At 40.8% G+C, this 22689-nt stretch overlaps 1 protein-coding gene across 7 annotated transcripts in view; it reads left to right on the top strand.

The window, feature by feature from the left end:
* Window positions 1-5716: 5716 nt before the first annotated feature.
* The window catches only part of OSMR (oncostatin M receptor), a 95243-nt gene continuing 78270 nt past the window's right edge, over window positions 5717-22689 (top strand). For 3 of the 7 annotated variants that reach the window (XM_010367657.2, XM_030926797.1, XM_010367660.2), the window contains exon 1: window positions 5717-5985. The gene's annotated coding sequence lies outside the window, so the exon portion shown is untranslated. Of the gene's footprint in view, window positions 6244-22689 lie in introns of all 7 variants that reach the window. The other 4 variants (XM_010367658.2, XM_030926794.1, XM_030926795.1 and 1 more) reach the window with 3 other exon arrangements.

A 22689-nucleotide genomic window follows, 5' to 3' on the forward strand; every position in this document is an offset into this window, starting at 1 on the left:
TGAGACCCCAACTCTAAAAAAATTAAAATGGAGATATGAAAAGGTAAAAAGTATTTATAGAGTCCAGAAAAAAAAGAAGAAAAGGAGGAATAGAAAAACAAAACCAGAGAGAACAAAACAGAAAACCTATAGTAAAATGGTAGGCTAAACACAAGCATATCAATAACTGCCTTATAACTCTACTAAACACTCTCTATCAAATGAAAATGCAGAGATTATCAGCCAACTTTTTAAAAAAAACTCTCAACTATGTGTTTTCTATAAGAGATTCAGTTTAAATATAAATACAACTATAGACTTATTTAGGATCAACCTTAAGCCAGTAGTTTTCAAAAATCCCGAAAGTTCCCATCTAATTCTCTCCAAAGTATTTCTCTCTCACTGTATTAATGTTCTAACCTTTAGCATTAACAACTGCACTCAAATTTAGTACGTGCCATAACCATAGGCCAAGAGAATAAAAGTAGCTATCTAAACAAACACATATTCAATATTTTCCCTAAAGTCCCTGAGGGAAAAAAATTAAAAGACCAGGAAGGTTCTCCTCATTGTCTGGTTTCTGATGACTTCTGGAAGAAGGTGTGAGCACAATTACAACATCCAGAAGAGGGTGGAATGTGCAAAATCAATCAATCAATTTTCAGATAATATCTAGTCTAATTAAGGAATTCCTGTAGAATTATTGTGGATAATATTATTCATCATTTAAATTAACTTAAGAGATTTTGAAAGAAAAACAATTCATCATTAAGTAATTATAGGGAATTCCTAAAATGATAAAATGAGAAAGTCGCACGTAGTCTTCTTACACTCAACATCTTGCTTTGCCATTGCAGAGTCACTTTTTTGGATATTCAGAAGTGTTAGATGTGTAACTGCACCAGACCAGTCTGGTTCAACTTTTTTTTTTTTTTTTTTTCAATTTTTATTTTAGGTTCAGGGGGTACATGTGCAGTTTGTTATGTGGGTACATTGTGTGTCGTGGGGGGTTTGGTGTACAGATTATTTCATCACCCAGGTAATAAGCATAGTACCTGATAGGCAGGTTTTCAATCCTTACCCTCCTCCTCCCTCCAGTAGGCTCTGCTGTCTATTGTTCCATCTTTGTGTCCATATGTATTCAATGTTTAGCTTCCACTAATAAGAATATGCAGTGTTTGGTTTTCTGTTCCTGTGTTAATTTGCTGGTTCAACTTCATGGTTCAACATTTATGTAGTGAAGCTGTGAGTTGTTTTTTAGTTGCCATGGACCCCCAGGTTGAAGGTCATGTAACTTGTGGAGGCCCAGATGAACTAAGAATGCAACCATGGGCAGAACCTAAATGCTTAGACCACTAAATTAAGAAGCGTACAGCACATGGCAGGATCCAGGATTCAATGAGATTGCACCCTCGTGTCACCTCATGGCAGGATCTAGTCAGATCATGCCTCCCAGCCTCACCTTATTGCAAGATCCAATCAATCAGGTCACGCCTCATTACCCTCTGACTATAGAACCTGAGACAAGCGCCCAGTGAGGACACAGATTTGAGCCAGACCCCTGTCTCCTTGCTTGGCAGCCTTGCAATAAATTTTTCTTGCTACAAAACCCGACTATTTTGGTGTTTGGCTTTCCATTGCAAAGTGGGCAAAAGGACCCAGTTCCATTCAGTAACAGATGTCCTTTAATTAATCAAGCTTTATGGTAAATTTCAGATTAAATTTTTTTTTGGAAGACCTGTTTAGCTTTCCACAAAATAATTATTTCCACAAAATAATTTTAGTTTCCAATAAGCTTTTTTTTTTTTTTTTTTTTTTAGAAATAAGGCCAATATCACCACCAATAATAATCACAGAGGCATGCATTAAGGCCTAAAAGTGAATCTTTAAGATGTCAATGTCAGCTGGGCACCGTGGCTCACATCTATAATCCCAGAAATTTGGAAGTCTGAGGTGGGTAAATCACTTGAGCCTAGGAGTTCGAGACCAACCTGGACAACATGGCAAAACCCTATCTCTGTAAAACATACAAAAATTAGCCAGGCATGGTGGTGTGTACCTGTAGTCCCAGCTGCTTGGGAGACTGAGGTGGGAGGATCGCTTGAGCCCAGGAGGCAGAGGTTGTAGTGAGCCAAGTTTGCACCGACTGCATTCCAGTCTGGGTGACAGAGACCCTGTCACATTTTAAAAAAGTCAAATGTGATAATATGCAAACAAAATACGGAATTCTACAGAACTTGTCAAGGAGGGTAATTGTAAACCATCATCCACTGCTTAGGTGATGAAGCCACTTTCTTCACAAAATCCCCAATACCTTCAAATTCCATCAGTTGGTAACAAAATGTGGCCAAACTTGTAATTATAGCTATTTACAGTAGTGGAATAAATAGAATCACAATTATATTTCACAATTTACATAGCTGATTTCACAGATGTACGTATACATAGAGATATAGGTAAATATAATGTTCCTGATAGTTATAGAACTATTTTTCCTCTGAGAAGTTAGATAGGGTAGCGATACATTCCACTAATCCCTCCTCCATAATAGTTATACATATGAGACTTTCTGATGGAAGATGGATGAAAGAGGAGGGATCGAGAATCATTCTCAGGGTTTTGACTTCAGTGTCCAGGGGACACTAAATGAAGGCTGGCCCATTAACTCAGTAAAGATAAAAGGCCGAACCATTCACTTAGTATAATAAAATCAAGTGAGCACAACTGAAGTTTGAATTTGGGCATACTAATTTCGAAGTACAAAGAAATTGGTCTGGAGTGCAGATGAAATCATTGCAATGGAAAGGAAGAGCTGAGAGCCATCAAGGCACAAGTGATCATTGAAATCCTGGATGTGAATGTGATCATTCAGGAGGCCCTGAGGCCCTGGGAAACACCAACATGTAGGGGGCAAGTGGAGAACAAGAAGCCCAAAAATATGAGGGAGGAGGAAGTCAGGTAAATGAAGGAAGAATGGAGAGAGTATTGCTTTTGAACTCAAAAGGAAGAGAGAACGTCCAGAAAGAGTGTTTAATGGGCCGGGGGCGGTAGCTCATGCCTGTAATCCCTTAGGAGGCCAAGTAGGGCGGATCACAAGGTCAGGAGATCAAGACCATCCTGGCTAACACGGTGAAACCCCGTCTCTACTAAAAATACAAATAAATTAGCCAGGCGTGGTGGTGGGCACCTGTAGTTCCAGCTACTCAGGAGGCTGAGGCAGGAGAATGGCATGAACCTGGGAGGCGGAGCTTGCAGTGAGCCGGGATCGCACCACTGTACTCCAGCCTGGGTGACAGAGCGAGACTCCGTCTCTAAATAAATAAATAAATAAATAAATAAAAACAAACACACACACACACAAATTAAAAAAATAAAAAGAAAGTGTTTAATGAAGCAGAGTAATATGTGCCTTGCCACACAATCTTATCAAAACTAAGCGAGGATGGATATTTTAGCCCTTAGCTTAATAAGCTATTGGTATTTTTCATCTTTTTCCTATTAGCTATTTTCAGGATAATTGTTAAAAACTAACTTATGGAACATAACCTATGTATCAGTTTCCTAAGACTGCCATAACACATTACTACAAAGTTGGTGGTTTAAAACAACAGAAACGTATTCTCTTAGTCTGGAGGCCAGAAGTCTGAAATTAAGATGTTGGCAGGGTTAGCTTCTTCTTAGGGGTTCAAAGGGAGCCTGTTCTGTTCCTCTCTCCTAGCTTCTGGTGGTGTCCGGCAACCTTGCCATTCCTTGGCTTGAGTCAGCATAAGCAGGATCTCTGTCTCAGTGGTCACACAGTGTTCTTTCTGGGTGTCTGTGTCCAAATTCCCCTCTTTTTAGAAGTACACCAAACACCGGATTAATCTTGTATGACCTCAGGTTAACTTGATTAAATCTGCACAAACATGATTTCCAAATAAAGTGATATTTGGAGGTTTTGGGTAGATCTGACTTTATGGACCCAGTGCACCCACTGTTAAGGGTATGATCGCGAATTTATAGGTCCTACTGCAACTAGATTCTAAAATTAAGTATAAATTTAAGAAATTAGAATGGTGCAAAAACAGATAAATTATATGTGGGCACCAAATTTTTACACTTCAGTCTCCTTCAATTGCAGTAAGAGCCCAAAATAAGACTCACTTTTTAGAAATTCATACTGGGCTGAATATTTTTATTTGACGTCTCATTTGGTAGAAGAGAGATCCCTTTCAACTGTTTCTATAAACAATATTTTTTTTCTCAGTAAAATATAAAAACATAAAGCCTTTCCAACTCTTGGGCTTGGCAGTTTCCATAACCATGCAGATGGCTAAACTAATGGACTCTTTAAAACTCTTCAAGTAATAAGAGGCGTGGCAAAGGACCATACATTTATTGAGACAAAACTACCTTTTATTATCATCAAATATTTACTATGCATCATGGTCTTTGTGGCACCATTAGGTATTAAGTGTATTAGGGCCTTTAGGCCTTTGTTTTAGGAAAAATAAAAAAACAAAAAGATTCCCAGCTTTCCTTGGGATGACATTGGGGAGGAGCCAGATGTGTGAACAAACATAAAAGTAACATTTTAAAATAATCCTGACATTATTTTGAGTCATCCAGTCAATTCAATACAGGATTCTAAGATATGTTTATGGTCGATACTTGTTGATGACTCTTGGTTCCCTCCCCCACCCTCCTCCTACAACTTTCCTTTTGTGACACTTTCCAGAGTCCCCAAACTCAAACCAAACTGGGCTCAGCTGATCTGAAGCAAGTCCGCTTGCCTGCTTATCTGTCAGGCCTCCAGATAGGTGAGGCTATGGGATCCCCCAGTCCGAGGCTGCCTCGGAAGGCCCCTGTTATCCTCTAAGAGAGGTCAAATGCACCTTTCAAAGGCCCAGACACGGTAAAGATTGGATGGCATTTTTGGCCAGGCGCGGTGGCTCAGGCCTGTAATCCTAGCACTTTGGAAGGCCAAGGCGGACGGATCACGAGGTCAGGAGATCGAGACCATCCTGGCTAACACGGTGAAACCCCGTCTCTACTAAAAATACAAAAATTAGCCGGGTATGGTGGCCGGCGCCTGTAGTCTCAGCTACTAGGGAGGCTGAGGCAGGAGAGTGGCATGAACCCGGGAGGCGGAGCTTGCAGTTAGCCGAGATTGCACCACTGCACTTCAGCCTGGGCGACAGAGTGAGATTCCGTCCCCCCACCAAAAAAAGTCTGGATGACATTTTTAAGGGAAAAGTAAATCATGTGTAGCATGTCGTTGCACTGAGAAATAAAGGCTTTGGGACTGTTGCAGCCGAAGACATTTTGTCGGACAGGGCCTTTCTAGATAGGACACAAGTAGGGGAAATATGAGGACCCTATGATTCGGTTCAAACACGTTTTCATTGCTCTGGACGTCAAATGGAAACACGGCCAGAAGTTTGGTTAAAGGACTTCTCTTGCCTGAAGATTTTCAGCCGGGGATCTCACAGGTTTGGCCTCTGGGTTGGGATGACAAGTGTCCCTGTGGGATCCACAGCCCCAGGCCTCATCGGTCCCTCGGCTTCCCTCTGGTTCCGCCGGCTGGCCCGGGCGTCCTTGGCCGGGGCAGGAGCAGCGCTGCGCGCAGGGCGCGGAGCCGCGGCCGCGGAGTTTTGGGTTTCCACGTTTCCTTCCCAGGCCTCTCCCACTTCCTCTTCTTACCCGTGCCCGCCCGCCCGCAAAGTCCGGGTTGTGAGGCCGCGCCTCCCGCAGGATCGCGGCCGCCTCCCCCCCGGGACCGAAGGGAGGGAATTCCTGTGGGTCCCAGAAGTGCCAAGAGTGCGCAGCAAGACGGGAAATTGCAAAAGACCTCACCCCTCTGCCCTCCCCCGCGGTTTTCCCGTAACTCCCGCCCCTCCGCGCTGCCCCGCAGCTGATTCATAGCCCCGGCCCGGGCCGCCTCTGCACGTCCGCCCCGGCGCCCGCACCCGCGCCCCACGCGCCGCCGAGGACTCGGCCCGGCTCGTGGAGCCCTTCGTCCGCGGCGTGAGTACCCCCGACACCCCGGCCCCACTCGGCTCGCGCCCTGCCGCCGCGCCGCCCTCGGTGGCTTTTCCGACGGGCGAGCCCGGTGCTGCGCGGGAAAGAATCTGACAACTTCGCAGCCCGTCCCGGCTGGACGCGACCGGGAGTGCAGCCGCCGGTTCCCCTCGGTGCCGCCTCTGCCCAGCGTTTGCTTTGGCTGGGCTTCCACCTGCGCGGGGACGGCGCTCGGAGGGTCCTCGCCCTCGGCCCGCCTACCTGGTGGGTAAACACTAAAGGATTCATTCCTTACAGGCCGCACACTGCCGAGTCGCCCATTTCCCAGCCTGTTTGAAATTCACCATCCCAGCGCCTCTTTCTCAAATGATGGGGGAATGTTTGTTGAGTGAAAATTCCCACTTGAACCCCTCTTGCCTCTCTCCCAACACATCGTGTGGGGGAGTTCATTGCCTCCCCTCCCTCTCCTCTCGCAACCCTTAACTCCCACCTGACAGAGGCATTTCTCTGGGAATCCGTGTATCTCTTCAACCTGGTCCCTAGAGAAGCGGGAGGAGCTCACGCACAGGTGGAGAGAGGAACCCCTGGGCGACGGTGCAGTAGTGTCCGTCCGGGGCGCTTACCTTCTTCTCCAGCTCCGTGAGTGGAAGTGGTCCTCTACATTCTGGAAACCTAGGCACAGAGGGGTTCGGTAACTTGTCCAAGGCCATATAGCTAGCTGTGAGGGCACTGAAATCCGAGCCCGGCTTTCGCAGGCCAGGGCTTTACCCCTGACACCGCGATTCCTTTCTCGATAGTTCTTCATCTGCCCTTCATCCACCCACCCATGCATGCCTGCATCCGTCCATCCATCCTGCCTGCCTTGCTGCGGGAGGCACAGTGCTAGGTGCTGCTGATGGAGTGCCTTGGTAACAGACCTGCCTTGAAAACACTTTGGGAACAAGATATTCAAGAGAAGTAAATGGAAGGGTCTGTGTAGGCAGAGAAGATAGAATTGAATGTGGGATACTTAGTTTGAGCTAGAAGGAATTCTGATGGAGGAGAAAGAAATTTTGGGGTCTTATTCCCAAGATTAAAACTGACTTTGGAACATGGGTCAAACTACTTATCACCTCTTAGATTCCTTGTCTGCAAATAATAATGGTTCATACTTACTGTGGACCAGCCCCTATTCTAAGCACTTGACATATGCTAGCTCATTTAAGCTTCATGAGTGAGGCGGGTACTAGTTTTTTATTCTTATTTTATTGAGGAAACTGAGGCCCAAAGAGGTTTGTAACTTGGCTAGGGTCACACAGCTAGCAGGTGACAATATCAGGATTGGGGTTTGGAGTCTGCTCATGATCCCTGTGCTGTAGCTGAAACTCTAAGACTGGGTAGGGTGTTTCATTATGATTCCTGCTTTGTCTCTCTCCTGGACTGCTTTAAAATGCACTCAGAGCCCTCGATGTTCCCAAACTCCGCTGTGTCTGCGAATCATTTCTGGAGCTTTCAAAGCATCAAACTCCGACCCCAGCCTCCTATTCAGAATCTTCAGGAAATGCTGTTTAATGTTTCCCACATAGCATTTGTTCAGTGCCTTCAGTGGCAGGAAGCTCACCACCTCACATTTTATTGTGGGAAGAGCTAGTTCTCTGCTGTAAATTGCCTCCTTGTGACTTATATCTTGGTCTCAGTTCCCGTTTGTCCCAGCAGGTGTGGCTAAGCCTTTTGTATCAAAGGTTGCTTTGAGAGAAAAAGGCTGGTTTGGGGTGTTTCTTCCGCAGGGACTCGAGCCGCATTGGGGAGAACACATAAACACTGGATATTTACCCCTGTATCCTTTTCTTTAACCTGAACAGACCAGGAACACATGCAGAGGTGTTCCTGGATCTCTCATGTTTTTGTAACCCTTTTGTCCTGAGGACAAAACCGAATCAGGAGAACTATTACAGTTTTGAAAGAGGAATCAGTGGTACTGTATTTGACAAGAAGAAGGAGTATGTTTTCCTTGTGGAAAAGGCGTTCGTGGCTGCAATAGAAGGGAATCATAGTGAGTGTGGTCTCGCTCACTTACAGGAACGGTGAGCCTTGGCCCTCCTTTCCCTGGGGGAGGAAATCCTTAAAAATCCTTAAATTTCCTAAAAAAGGTGCAAAATGGGGGGAAAAACCCCAAACCAAAACAAATAGAATATCATGGCCTTGCTGGAGAAACCCCCTCCTCCAAGTAGGCTTCTTTGTAGCTACATGAAGGGAGAATTTTTTTCCAACAGCTGTATTGGTGGCTTCATAGCCTGCCTTCCCTCCTCATTTTAGTTCTACTGGTCGCTCAGCATTTGTGCACTCCATGTTGTAATATTTTTATGTTTTAAAAATAATACAAATAATAACTCATTCTCAAACAATATAGAAGTGAAGTGAAATGTAGACGTGCCATCACCATCCTCCCTACTGCCACTCAGAAGAGGGAAGGTTAAGTTTGATAATACCATTCTAAGGTTTGTTTTTCTTTTCTATAGATTTACATAATACATACATATACATATGTTTTAAGTATGCAAATGATCTTACTATACTTTTTGTGCAGCTTGCTTTTGCACTTTCCAAGTCTTAGAGACGTTTCCATTGTCTCTATGTACCTCTTTTGTTAATGGCTACGTGTTGTTCTTCTTTTGTGTGTGTGAGATGGTCTAACTCTGTCACACAGGCAGAAGTGCAGTGTCATGATCATGGTTCACTGCAACCTCGACCTTCTGGGCTCAAGTGATCCTCCCACCTCAGCCTCCTGAGAAGCTGGGACTACAGACACATGCCACCACACCTGGCTTTTTTTTTTTTTTTGTACTTTTTGTAAAGATTGGGTCTCTCCATGATGCCCAGACTGGTCTTGAACTTCTGGGCTCAAGCAGTCCATCTGCCTTGGCCTCCCAAAGTGCTGGGACTATAGGCGTGAGCCACTGCGCCTGGCCAGCTACATGTTATTCTAAAGTGGAAACAGAATGTAATTTATCCATCCTTTCCTGCATTGATGGACACTCAGCATTAGCAACATTGCTTCAGGGCAGATCACACATTCATCTTCCTGCTCAAGTGTGAGTATTTCTGTGGAAGAGAATCCGAGGAGAGGTATTCTTGTTTCAAAGGGTTTGCCCATTTTTCCACTTGATAGATACAAAGTGAAAGGTAAAGATGTAACTTAATTTTTTTGTAAAGTTTAAGACAACTGATCCAATAGCATTTATTTAATAATTTGTCTTTTTTTCCAACTCATTTGAAATTCTGTTTTTATCATTAAATAAATTCCTGATTGTAAAAGGGTCTGTATCAGGACTCTATTCTGTTTCATTGATCTTTTATTTTTTTTTGTCTTTTCCTATACCAGTATCACTCTGAGTTAACTACCGTAGCTTTATAGTGTTTTTAAAAATCTTGTAGCATATATTTGTACTTTGAAAAATAACTTTTTTATAAGTCACATACATTTTCTATTTACAAATAGCCTGTCAAGTTTAATACAATCCTATTTTTAATTAAGATTTTATTGAGTTTATAATTGTTAGCAATTTTTAATGCTTTAATGTCAACTTTGGTATGAGCTCCAAGCTTTAAGGAAGCTGTGTCATGTGAACTTTGGGTAATGACTTACCTGATTTCAAATACTGGCTTCACATCAGATTAACTGGGTCGCTTTGGATAAGTTACTTTTAAACTTTCTTATCCTTAATTTCCTCCTTTGTGAATGGGAATAATAATATAATCCTTTTCTTAGCACTGTTGCGAGGATTCAATTAATAAATGCATGTAAGTCACTTAGCAAAGCACTTTGTAGAGAGTTAGTATCTAATACATGCTAGCTGGGATCTTTTTCATATTTATATCTTACTCATAGTTTTGCAGAGTGCCCTACTGGTAATAGGAACCAGTAAATAATTTCCTTTATTTACTGATAGTATCCTAAGAGACAAAAATATATCATATATTTTAAATATAGTAGTGTTTCTCAAACTTCACTGTGCATATGAATCACCTGAGGAGATTGTCTAAATGCAGATTCAAGAGGTCTAAGGTCTGACCCGAGATTTTGCATTTCTGACAAGCTACCAGGTAGTCTTTATACTGCTGGTCTTTTGTCCACACTTTGGGTATACAGTCTTGCACTACTATTTAAAGTTATGCTGCTAGTGATAGTACTTCTTATTTGTAATGAATGTGATTGACAGGGTTTGTAAATTTATTTCTTTTAAAATTACATGCTAAAGAACTAAATTATAGTTGTTTTCTTTTCTTCCTTCTTCCTTCCCTCCCTTCATTTTTGTTGAAAGAAGGAGGGTTGGTGAGATCGCTAAATAGAATACCTGGCTATGTTCTTAGATCTGGAATCATTGAGGCAGTTAACCATCTGAATTATTTTAAACTGTTGACTTAAGATGAAGACAGTCACATAAAATATATGCAGCCTGAATATGACATTTAATGTCAACTAAAGAAAAGCACAATTGTAAGTGGTTCTGCGAATAGAAAATGTAGGACATGAAGAACACTTGGGAAAATGTAAGACAAAATAATTCTCAGAAAACAGTGATTGAGGTTCCATTGTTCATGTGTATGCCAGCTTTTGAGAAGATGTGTATCAACAGAAGTTATGCTTTCTTGTGAGTACATTTTTCATACACCATGTTATTTCTTGGTCACCTCTTTCTACTTTCAGCCTCCCTAATGGGGGATTTTGAGCAAGTTTACTTCATATATATACTTCAGGGTGCCTGTCTGTCAGCAGGGGATGGTAGTATGATTTTTCCACTCAGCACATTGGCTACTTTTTGCATTTGGAAATGGATCATTAAACTATCTACACTCTCTCAGAACCTAAGAGGTTACATTTTCTGTACAGAAACACATGGCATCCTCCCAGGTTGATCTAGTATGTAAAAACTGTCAGCCTTTTTCAAGTCTGTTCAATACCGTGGGTTGGATTGGAAACATAAACACTGTCAACTAGTTTATTCGTGTTGGGATATATGGTTTCAAGTGTGGAAATAAGGAAATTGTCACTTGCACAAGACTGAGCTTAATATGTTTAAAACATACACACACACATGCGTTTTAAGGAATGCTTAATGTTGCATAATTGTATAACTTGAAATTAGTTATCTATAATTTCTCTTATTCTGGCCACCTCCCTCCCTCCATCTCAGCTCTAAATTTATAACTTAGTAAGTGGGTGTGTCTTTTGGGGCCAGTTTGGATCCCTCAAGTAGAAGACAGCAAGGCAGAAACACATGTGCAGGAGATTTACTGGGGGAAGGACTTGTAAGGGGAAAGGGAGTAACAGTAGGCACAGAGCCTTCAGACCCAGTGCAGGTGTGATGCCTGTGGAAGGAGAGGGAGAGGAAGGAAGGTGGGAAGGAGTTGCTTCCAGCTGCAGCTATTGGCTGGGAGCAGCCTGGGGTGTGTGAATGTTCAGCAGATCTGAAGGGGCAGTGTCTGAAGGCTGTCAGTCATCTGTGCTCTCTTGAAGGGAGCACTGAGGGGCACAGCTGCATACTGCCACATTTCTCTTTCAGAGATGTTATTAGGTGTATACTGTTTTGAAACTGACTTATTCACCGATGTGGTTTGGCTGTGTCCCCACCCAAATCTCATCTTGAATTGTAGCTCCCATAATTCCCTCATGTTGTGGGAGGAACCCAGTAGGAGATAACTTAATGATGGGGCAGTTTCCCCCATACTGTTTTCATGGTAGTGAATAAGTCTCACAAGATCTGATGGTTTTATAAGGGGAAACCACTTTCACTTGGCTCTCATTCTTCTCTTGTCTGCCACCATGTGAAATGTGCCTTTCCCCTTCCACCATGACTGTGAGACCTCCCCAACCACGTGGAACTGTGAGTCCATTAAACCTCTTTCTTTTGTAAATTGCCCAGTCTCTGGTATGTCTTTATCAGCAGTGTGAAAACAAACTAATACATTCACTCAGTATTTTAGAATATTTTTCCATGTCAGCATATGGATCTAGTTCATTCTTTTTAACAGTTGCATGACGTTCCTTTGTAGAAATGCACCATAATTATTTTTCAGTTCTTTTTTAAAGGCTCTTGAATTTTCATTTTTTCCCTCGTGTACACAGTGCTATAAGAGTCTTTAAATACATGTGCATACAATATATAAGGTGACTTTATCTGTCTTATCTATCATCTGTAAGGCAAAATTTCAGCAATACAATTATAGAATTATTTCTGGATCAACAGAAATACACATGGAATTTTAGTAGATGTGGTCAAATGGACCTCTGTAAAGTTGTATGCTTTGATCATTAGTGAGTCACAATGTTTACTTCTGTAAACTCTTACCAGTGTGAGACATTAAGACCTTTTTAAACATTACCATTTGGATACTACATAGACATCCGCAGACATATACACACACAATTGTCTTTAATTCTTAGTGATCTTGCCAAGTTTTTTGTCGGGGAGGGTGAGATTGTATTTCCCTTTTTTCATGAATTATGTATTCATGTTTTTCTAGAGTTGTTTACCTGTTTTTACTTATTTCTAAGAATTCTTTGTATGTGAGGGATAACTCTTTGTGATACATATTGAAACTATTGTTTTCATTTAAAGCACTAAAATGTTTCAGTGTTTATTAATCAGTATAACTATCTTTATCCTTCTTCACCCTCCCCCTACAATCCTTATCTTTTTTGCTTATGGGTTTTATATCGTGCCTAACAGATTATAAAACTATTTACCTCTAGTAATTTTAACGGCTTTATTTATTGCATTGATATCTTTGTTCATCTGGAATTTATTTTGCTGAAGGAAGTGAGGCAATAGCCATAATAATAAAATTAACATTAACTGGATTTGCTATATGTAGGTTCTCATAAGCCTGTTTAATCCTCATGCCAATGCTATAAGGTAAGTTATTTTATTCTTCTCCTTCTGTAGAAAAGGAAATTGAAACCTAGAGGGGTTAAATGACTTGTCATCGGCCATATGGTTTTTAAGTACCGAAATAGGAATTTGACCCTAAGCATTTTATGTTAGAGTCCATGGTACTTAATTATTAATATTCCAGCTTCCTTTTCCCACAAGTCTCCAGGCTATTGTTCTAGTACCATTTTGGGGAATGATTTATGTTTTCTCAAAAGTGATTTAAAATATCACCTTTAGCATATGTACATATATTTTAGATTCAGAATACCCTTGGATTCATGTTTTTCATTTTTTTATTTGGCTTCATTTACCTCTTAGAGATACAGCTTTCATCCTAGCTGATGTCACAAATTCCAGAAGACTGAACGTTGCTTTTTTAAAAAATCAGTTATTCATGAGCTAATTCAATTTTATAAATCAGGATTTGCCTTATAACTCTGGTGGAAACACTTAACCATTATCCAGTGGACAGATTCAAGAGGTGGGGTGTGGGGGATGGATGTGAAAGGAGAAATGCTCAAAGCTTCCCATGACTGTAGCTTCTGATTGTGGAGCTTTGAGGAGGAAGGGAATTGGAGTGAACACTTGTAAGTAATCAACCCTATGCTCTAAGTTAGAGGCCTCTTCAAAGTGGCTCTCAAATATAACAGGCAGTACTCTAAAAAACAACAACAACAACAACAACAACAACAAAGATAACCGAGCTTGAGAATCATGGAGAACCTGCAAGAAGTAGCATTCAACTCTTTGTGCTGCTGCACAGGACTCTTTCATAAATGCATACACCCAGGCACAAGACCTCCAAGAACAGCTTCTTCCTTTAAAATGGCATTTGCATAAGACATCATCAGGTCACCCAGCCAGTTTTGAAGAGCTTGGCAATACACCCACATTCTTCGGAAGTGAATAACTCTTATCATGCTGCTTCTCATGGGTGTTATTTGTGGTGAGGAAACTTCCCAGGAATATTTGACAGAACAAGAAGTGTGGTGAGGAAGGGCAGACTAAAATCCATTTAAAAAGTTGTGTTTCATTAGGCATGTGATATTTTTCTGAGGGATTTTTATAAGCATCTTTATTGAGAATGAGATTTTGCAAAGAGACAAGATTTGAATAAGAAGTTTTACAAAATCAATGGGTAATTTTTCTTCCCTTCTTTTGCCCTGCAGAGAAGGAAAGTCAATGCAAGATTTATAAATTAGGCAATATTTGACAATAGTAAAAGTAGAAAGGCCTGAACAGGAATCTGTTTTCATTAAAATAAGATTTAAAGCAAAGAAGAGAGAATGTGAGAAAATTAGTACCCATTTTTATTCATTTACCAAATACTTACTGAATAGCAACTGTGTTCTGGGACTGATAGACAATGGGGAATAAGATCCAGGCCTGCCTGCAAGTGGCTCATAGTGTGGTTGGGAATGATGGAGACCTGAAAAGGAGAGAGAAATGAAGAACAGATTTGGGGAAAGGACCAAGTAGTGGGGATGAAGCAGGAAGTATTTTTTCCCTTTCTAAATTCTGCTGCTTCACACTTCCCTGACTTCCTTTTCTCACTGGAAGTTGGAAGGAGCAGTGCTCCTCACTGACAGTTGTGGAGAAAGCCGACCGGGTGTATGAGAGGGCCGACTGCCTTTCCTGTGCCAGAAGAAGAGCTGCAGAGGAGACACCACCAAGGTTGTCCCGGCCAGAGCAGCAGTGAGACTGTGCCAGGGCTGCAGGGCTGTGCAGATTGCTCACCCCCACCACACAGCCCTCATCCTTCAGGTGAACTAGGAAAGCCTGGCCCCATCTTGGATTTTCACTTGATCTGCAGGAGGGGTCACAGTAGAGGGTGTGGAGCAGCCCAGAGCTTCGTGCGCAGACCTCCTCTCTTTTCTGTCTGTACTTCCGATTTGGTGATGGTCTAGTCCCATGGATTTAAGTACTGTGTGTAAGGACGGAGGATGCCTGAATGTATATGCCTAGCCAGGACCACTCCCAGACCTCCAAACTGTGTATCCAGCTAGCTGCCTGACATCTTTTCCTGGAGATGAAATAAGCATCTTGAACTTAACATGTGAGAAATTGAACTCTTGATATAGACCACCAGGTGTGTTCCCCCCACACTCCTTTGCTTCTCCATAAACGGTAATTACATTCTTCGAGGGGCTCTGGTCAAAACTCCTGTAGCCATCCATGATGTGTCACCACCCCTGTCCTGTCAGCTCTATCTTTAAAATCACTCCCAAATTCCATCCACTGCTCACTGCTTCTATGACTGTCACCTGCTCTGAGACCCTCATCATTCTTGTCTGGACCATTGCACTAACCCCCCTAACCTCCACTGCCACCGCCACACCTCCCCCCACCACCTGTTGTCCATCACTTCACTGTCGTCTCTTCAGTCTCTCATCCTTGCCGGCTTCTGTTGAATGTAAGCCAGACCGGTTACTCCTCTGCTTAAAATCTACAGTGGCTCCCATCTGGCTCAGAGCAGAAGCCCAGGTTCTTCCCACGTTTTGCCTGCTCTGTTCTGCCTGTCTGCATGCCCTCTGATGTCTTCTTTGGCTCTCACCAGCTTGCTTGCTCACTCCTCTCTAGCCACACCTGGCTCCCCCTTGTTCCCTGGATCCTCCAAGCAGCCCCCCTACCTCAGGATCTTTGCAGAGTTTTCTCCCTCACTTGTGGGCTTTTTGTTGTGTTAGTCAGGGTCCCATCAGGAAACATGTGGCACACTTGGAACAAGATAACTTGAGGAGGATTTATTTACAAGGTATAGAGTTGGGGACTTCTTGGGTCTTGGAAGCAGCCAACTTGGAATCATTGGTGTCTGTGTTTTTTCACACAGCGTCAGCCATGAGGAAGCCTGTTCCTCTGGCATTTACTAAAGAAGCTCCACAGTGTCTCTGCAATGTTCTTCCTGGTGTTGACTCCTGTTCTGCACTTTTTGATAAACTTTATTGATTTTAGCAGAAAGTTTTTGGATAGTAGCTAGGACTCATCTTCCTTCTATTTGTGGTCCTCAGGTGGCCTGGGGCCTGAAACATGGGGGGTGGCCTTGTCCAGTCCCACCGCTGGAAATAATAATCATTTTGCTCATGCATAGGCAGTGACTACTGTGTCCTGCTCGCCCCTGCCCAACATGTGTCAACTAATGACAGAAAAAACAGGGAATCTGAGCGCTGAAGCTAAGCTTCTAGGATTCATAGCCCGACATATGTGAGAGACAGTACAAAGGGCAGGAATTCCAGACAAGACTATCCTGTGATGTTTTATTTTTGGTTTTAGAGATAGGCTCAGACACCCAGGCTGGAATGTAGTGGTGTGATCATGGCTCACTGCACCCTTGAACTCCCAGATACAAGGGATGCACCTGACTCAGCTTGCCTTGAAACTGGGACTGTGGGCACGTGCCACCATGCCCAGGTAATCTTAATTTTTATTTGTAGAGATGGATCTTGCTATGTTGCCCAGTCTGGTCTGGAACTCCTGGCCTGAAGCAATCCTCCAGCCTCGGCCTCCCAAAATGCTGGGATTACAGGCATAAGCCATCATGCCTGGCCCAGAAAAGACTGTCTTGATGATTCTCAAAGTCTCTTCTGTGGTACCGAAACCATAGAAATACATCTTCTGTAAATACTCATGTCTTTCCATTGTGTTGTTTGACAGCTTTATTCTCTAATTTCTGCTTACCCTTAAATGGCAAGTGGCTTCTAATTTTTAGTCTTAAGTTTTTCTGCCCCATAACCTGAATTTTTTGTGACATGTAAAATACTCGATATTCTAGGAAAATGTCAAAATTTTAGAAACATTTTAAATAGTCCTTTTCAAAAACATTTGGCAACATGCACATCACTCTCTGAATCATCTGCCTTTAAATTTATGAGGGATATTTTAAATTGCAAAGTGAGTGTCAGACATTTTGGTGGATTTTGCTTTGACTTCCCCTTGGTTATGACTAGAAATTATTTCCTCTAGAATTAGTTTTCCTCCTGGCTTTAATATTCAGTTGTAATACAAACTCATTTGAAGTTTTATTTAAAATTGACATAATAATTATACATATTTATGGGGTACAGTTGTGATATTTCAGTGTATGTATACGTTGTATAATGATCAAAGTAATTAGCATATTCAAAAGTTTAAACATTTATCATTTCTTTCTAATAACATTTAAAATTCTCACTTCTACCTATCTTATTTTTATTTTTATTTTTATTCTTTTCTTGAGATGGAGTCTCGCTCTGTCACCCAGGCTGGAGTGCAATGGCGCCATCTTGGCTTACTGCAACTGCTGCCTCCTAGGTTCAAGCAATTCTCCTGCATCAGCTTCCTGAGTAGCTGGGACTATGGATGCGTTCCATCATACCTGGCTAATTTTTGTGTTTTTAGTAGAGATGGGGTTTTACCATGTTGCCCAGGCTGGTCTCGAACTCCTGACCTCAGGTGATCCACCCACCTTAGCCTCCCAAAGTGCTGGGATTACAGGCATGAGCCACCATGCCCAACATCTTCTAGTTATCTTTTAAAAAATTGTATATATAATAATTGTACATATTTAGGAGGTCTATGTGATATTTTGATACATGCATAAAATGCATAGTAATTAAATCAGGGTCTTTAGGATATCTATCACCTGAAACATTTATCATTTCTTTGTGTTGGGGAAATTTTTTCCTTTAGCAATTTTGAAATACACAATATGTTGTTAGCTATAATCACCCTGTGGTGCTATGGAACACTAGCCCTTGTTCCTCCAGTCTAACTGCATGTTTGTGCCTGTTGACTGCCCCCTTCCTAACCCTTTTCAGCCTCAGGTAACCATCATTCTAACTTCTATTTCCATGAGATCCACTTTTTTTTTTTTTTTTTTTTTTTTTTTTTTTTTTTTTTTTTTTTAGCTCCCACATATGAGTGAAAACATGTGATATTTTGCTTTCTGTGCCTGGCATATTTCACTTAACATAATGACCTTGAGTTCTATCTATCCATGTTGCTGCAAATGACAGGATTTCATTCCTTTTTATGGCTGAATTGTATTCCACTGTGTATATATACCACATTTTCTTTATCACTCGTCCATTGAACGACACAGGTTAATTCCGTATCTTTGCTATTGTGAATAGTGCTTCAATAAACATGGCGGTGCAGGTATCCCTTTGATATACTTATTTCTTTTTCTTTGAATGAATACCTAGTAGTGGGATTGCTAGATTGTATGGTAGTTCTATTTTTAGTTTTTTGAGAGACCTCCATACTGTTTTCTATAATGACTATTCTAATTTACATTCCCAGCAACAGTGTATGAGTTCCCTTTTCTCTGCATCATTGCCAGCATTTGTTATTTTTGCCTTTTTGATACTAGCCATTCTAACTGGAGTAAGATGACATCTCACTGTGATTTTGATTTGCATTTCCTTGATGATTATTGATGTTGGGCATTTTTGCCATATACTTGTAGGCCATTTGTATGTCTTCTTTTGATAAAAGTCTGTTTGGAACATTTGTCCACTTTTTAATGGGATTTTTGTTGTTATTGTTGAGCTGTTTGAGTTCCTTGCATATTCTGGATATTAGTTCCTAGTCAGATGAATAGTTTGCAAATACTTGCTCTCATTCTGCAGGTTTTCTCTTCACTCTGTTGATTGTTTCCTTTGCTGTGGAGAAACATTTTAGTTTGATATAGTTCTATTTATCTGTGTTTGTTTTTGTTTCCTGTGCTTTTGAAGTCTTAGTGATAAAACGGTTGCCTTGACCAATGTTCTGAAGTGTTTCTGCTATGTTTTTTTCTAGTATTTTTATAGTTTAGGTATTATGTTTAAGTGTATAATCCATTTGGAGTTTTTGTCTATGATGAGAAATAGGGATCTAGTTTCACTCTACTGCATTGCTATCCAGTTTTCCCAGCACCATTTATTGAAGAGTGTGTCCTTTCCCCAATGTATGTTTTTGGAACCTTGGTTGAAAATCATTTGGCTGTAAAAATGTGAATTTATTTCTGGGTTCTCTGTTCTCATAAATTGGTCTGTGTGTCTGTTTTTATACCAATATCATGCTGTTTGGGTTACTGTAGTTTTGTAGTATATTTTGAAGGCAGGTGTTGTGAGGTCTCAGCGTTGTTCTTTTCGCTCAGGATTGCTTTGGCTATTTGAGATCTTTTGTGATTTCATATGAATTTTAGAATTGTTTTTCCTATGTCTATGAAAAATGTCATTGAGGTTTTGATAGGGATTGCATTGAATCTGTAGATTGCTTTGGGTGATCTGGTCATTTTAACAATACTATTTCTTCCAATTTATGAGAATGGATTGTTTGTGTTTTCTCCAGTTTCTTTCATTAGTGTTTTGTAGCTTTCCTTCAGTGTCTTTCACCTCCATGGTTAAATTTATTTTTAGGTTTTTTTGGTGTATCTATTGTAAATGGAATTGCTTTCTTGATTTCTTTTTTAATCAGTTTGTTCTTAGTGTAGAGAAACACTACTAGTTTTTCTATGTTGATTTTGTATTCTACAACTTTACTGAATTCATTTATCAGTTCTAATAATTTTTTTGTGGAGTCTTTAGGTTTTTTATATACAAGATCATGACGTCTGCGAATGGATGCCTTTTATTTTTCTCTTGCCTGATTGCTTTAGCTAAGACTTCCAGTAGTATGTTGAATAAGAGTTGTAAAATTGGGCATCCTTTTCTCATTCCAATTCTGAGAGAAAATATTTTGCTTTTCGCCATTCAGTATGATGTTAGCTGTGGGTTTGACATATGTGGCCTTTATTATGTTGAGGGTCGTTTCCTCTATGCCTAGTTTGTTGAGAGTTTTTATCATGAAGGAATGTTGAATTTTATCAAATGCCTTTTCTGCATCTATTGAGATGATCATATGGTTTTTGTCCTTCATTTTTTTTTGATGTAATGTATCACATTTATTGATTTGCATAGGTTGAACCATTCCTGCATCCCTGGGATAAATCCGACTTGATCCATGGTGTATTATCTTTTTGATGTGTTGTTGGATTCTATTTGCCTAGTATTTTATTGAGGATTTTTGCATCTATGTTCATCAGGGATATTGGCCTATATTTTTCTTTTTTGTGTGTGTCCTTGTCTGGCTCTGATGTCACGGTAATGCGAGACTTGTAGAATTAGAGAGAATTCCCTCTTCTTTAATTTTTTTTAAATACTTTGTGGAGAATTGGTGTTACTTCTTCTCAGTAAGTTTGGTAGAATTAAGCAGTAAAGCCATCTGGTCCTGGACTTTCTTTATTGAGTGACTTTTATTACCGATTCTATCTCACTACTTCTCATTGGTCTGTTCAGATTTTCTGTTTATTTCTGGTTCAATCTTGGTAGATTGTGTGTGTCCAGGAATTTGTCCATTTCCTCTTTGTTTTCTGATTTTTTAGCATATGATTGTTCATAATAGTCTGATGATTCTTTGTATTTTTGTGTTATCAGTTGTTATGTCTGCTTTCCCTTTTCTGATTTTGTTTATTTGGATCTTCTTCTTTTTTTCTTGGCTAATCTAGCTAGAGGTTTACCAATTTTGTTTACCTTTTTAAAAAAACAGCTTTTGTTTCATTGATCTTTTATGTTATGTTTTTAGTCTCTATTTCATTTAGTTCTGCTCTTTATTTTGTTCTACTAATTTTGGGTTTGCTTTTTTTTGCTTTTCAGGTTCTTTGAGATGCATCATTTGGTTATTTGATTTTTTTTTCACTTTTTTGATATAGATATTTAATGTTGTAAACCTCTCATAACACTTTTTTGCATTATCTTATAGGTTTTGACATGATGTGTTTCCATTTTCATTTGTTCCAGGACTTTTTTTTTTTGAGATGGAGTCTCGCTCTTGTCCCCCAGGCTGGAGTGCAATGTTGTGATCTCGGCTCACTGCAACCTCCGCCTCCTGGGATCAAGCGATTCTCCTGCCTCAGCCTCCTGAGTAGCCTCCTGAGTAGTTGCCCACCACCATGCTTGGCTACTTTTTGTATTTTTAGTAGAGATGGGGTTTCACCATGTTGGCCAGGCTAGTCTCGAACTCCTGACTTCAGATGATCTGCCCACCTCAGCCTCCCAGAGTGCTGGGATTACAGGCGTGATGAGGAATTTTTTATGTCCTTAACTAATTCATTGACCCAGTGGTCCTTCAGGAGCCATGTTTCCAAAGAAAATTTCCAAAGTTTATCCTGTTACTGAATTCTAGTTTTATTCTGTTGTGGTTTGAGGAAAACACTTGATATGATTTTGGTTTTTAAAAAGTTGAGATGGCCAGGCATGGTGGCTCATGCCTGTAATCCCAGCAGTTTGGGAGGCTGAGGTGGGCAGATCATGGGGTCAAGAAATTGAGACCATCTTGAGAACATGGTGATACCCCATCTCTACTAAAAATACAAATATTAGCTTGACATGGTGGCATGTGACTGTAGTCCCAGCTACTTGGGAGGCTGAGGCAAGAGAATCGTGTGAATTCAGGAGGCAGAGGTTGCAGTGAGCTGAGATCGCGTCACTGCACTCCAGCCTGGCAACAGAGCGAGACTGTCTTAAAAAAAAAAAAAAATTAGTTAAGACTTGTTTTGTGGTCTGAAATATGGTCTGTTTTTGATAATATTCCATGTGCTGATGAGAAGAATGTGTATTTTGCAGCTGTTGGATAAAATGATCTGTAAATGTCTGTTAGGTCCATTAGGTCTAAAGTACAGTTTAAAATCAGTGTTTCTTTGTTAATTTTCTGTCTAAATGATCTGTCCAATGCTGAGAGAGGGATATCAAAATCCCCCAATATGGCCGGGTGCGGTGGCTCACCCCTGTAATCCCAGCACTTTGGGAGGCCGAGGCGGGCGGATCATGAGGTCAGGAGATTGAGACCATCTTGGCTAACAAGGTGAAACCCCGCCTCTACTAAAAATACAAAAAATTAGCTGGGCGTGGTGGCAGGCGCCTGTGGTCCCAGCTACTCCGCAGGCTGAGGCAGGAGAATGGCGTGAAACCGGAGAGGTGGGGCTTGCAGTGAGCCGAGATCCCACCACTGCACTCCAGCCTGGGCGACAGAGCTAGACTCCCTTTCAAAAAAAAAAAAAAAAAAAAGAAGAAGAAATTATTGTATTAGAGTCTATCTTTCCCTTTAGATTTAGTAATGTTTGCTTTGTTATAAATCTGGATACTCTGGTGTTGGGTTCACATATATTTGGTATTTTTTATATCTTCTTGCTGAATTGAGCCCTTTATTATTATGTAACAACTTTCTTTTTGTCTTTCTCTGGTTCTTAACATCTATTTTATCTAAATATAGGTACTCTCACTTGCTTTTGATTTCAATTGGCATAGAATATCTTTTCCTATCCCTTCACTTTCAGTCTATATGTGTCTGTACTGGTAAAGTTTGTTTGTTGTAAGCAGCCTGTAGTTGGGTCATTTTTTAAATCCTTTCAACCTACATCTTTCAAGTGGGGAATTTAATCCATTTACATTACATTCGAGGTTCTTACTGATTCGTGAAGACTTATTCCTGTATTTTGTTAACTGTTTTTTGGTTGTTTTTTTATATCCTTTGGTCTTTTCTTTCTCTCTTATTGTTCATCATTGCAGTTTGGTGGTTTTCTGCAGTAGATATATCTGAGTCATTGCTCTTTCTCATTTGCATGTCTGTTCTGCCAATTAGTTTTATATTTTCATGTGTTTTCATGATGGTAGATATCATCCTTTCACTTCCAGATATACGATTCCCTTAAGCATTTCTTGTAGGGCTGGTGTAGAGGGGATAAATTCCTTTAGTTTTTGCTTATCTTGGAAAGACTATTTCTCCTTCATTTTTGAAGGATAGC

This window comes from Rhinopithecus roxellana, chromosome 3, assembly GCF_007565055.1.
Source record: "Rhinopithecus roxellana isolate Shanxi Qingling chromosome 3, ASM756505v1, whole genome shotgun sequence".
NCBI classification, from domain to species: Eukaryota; Metazoa; Chordata; class Mammalia; order Primates; family Cercopithecidae; genus Rhinopithecus; species Rhinopithecus roxellana.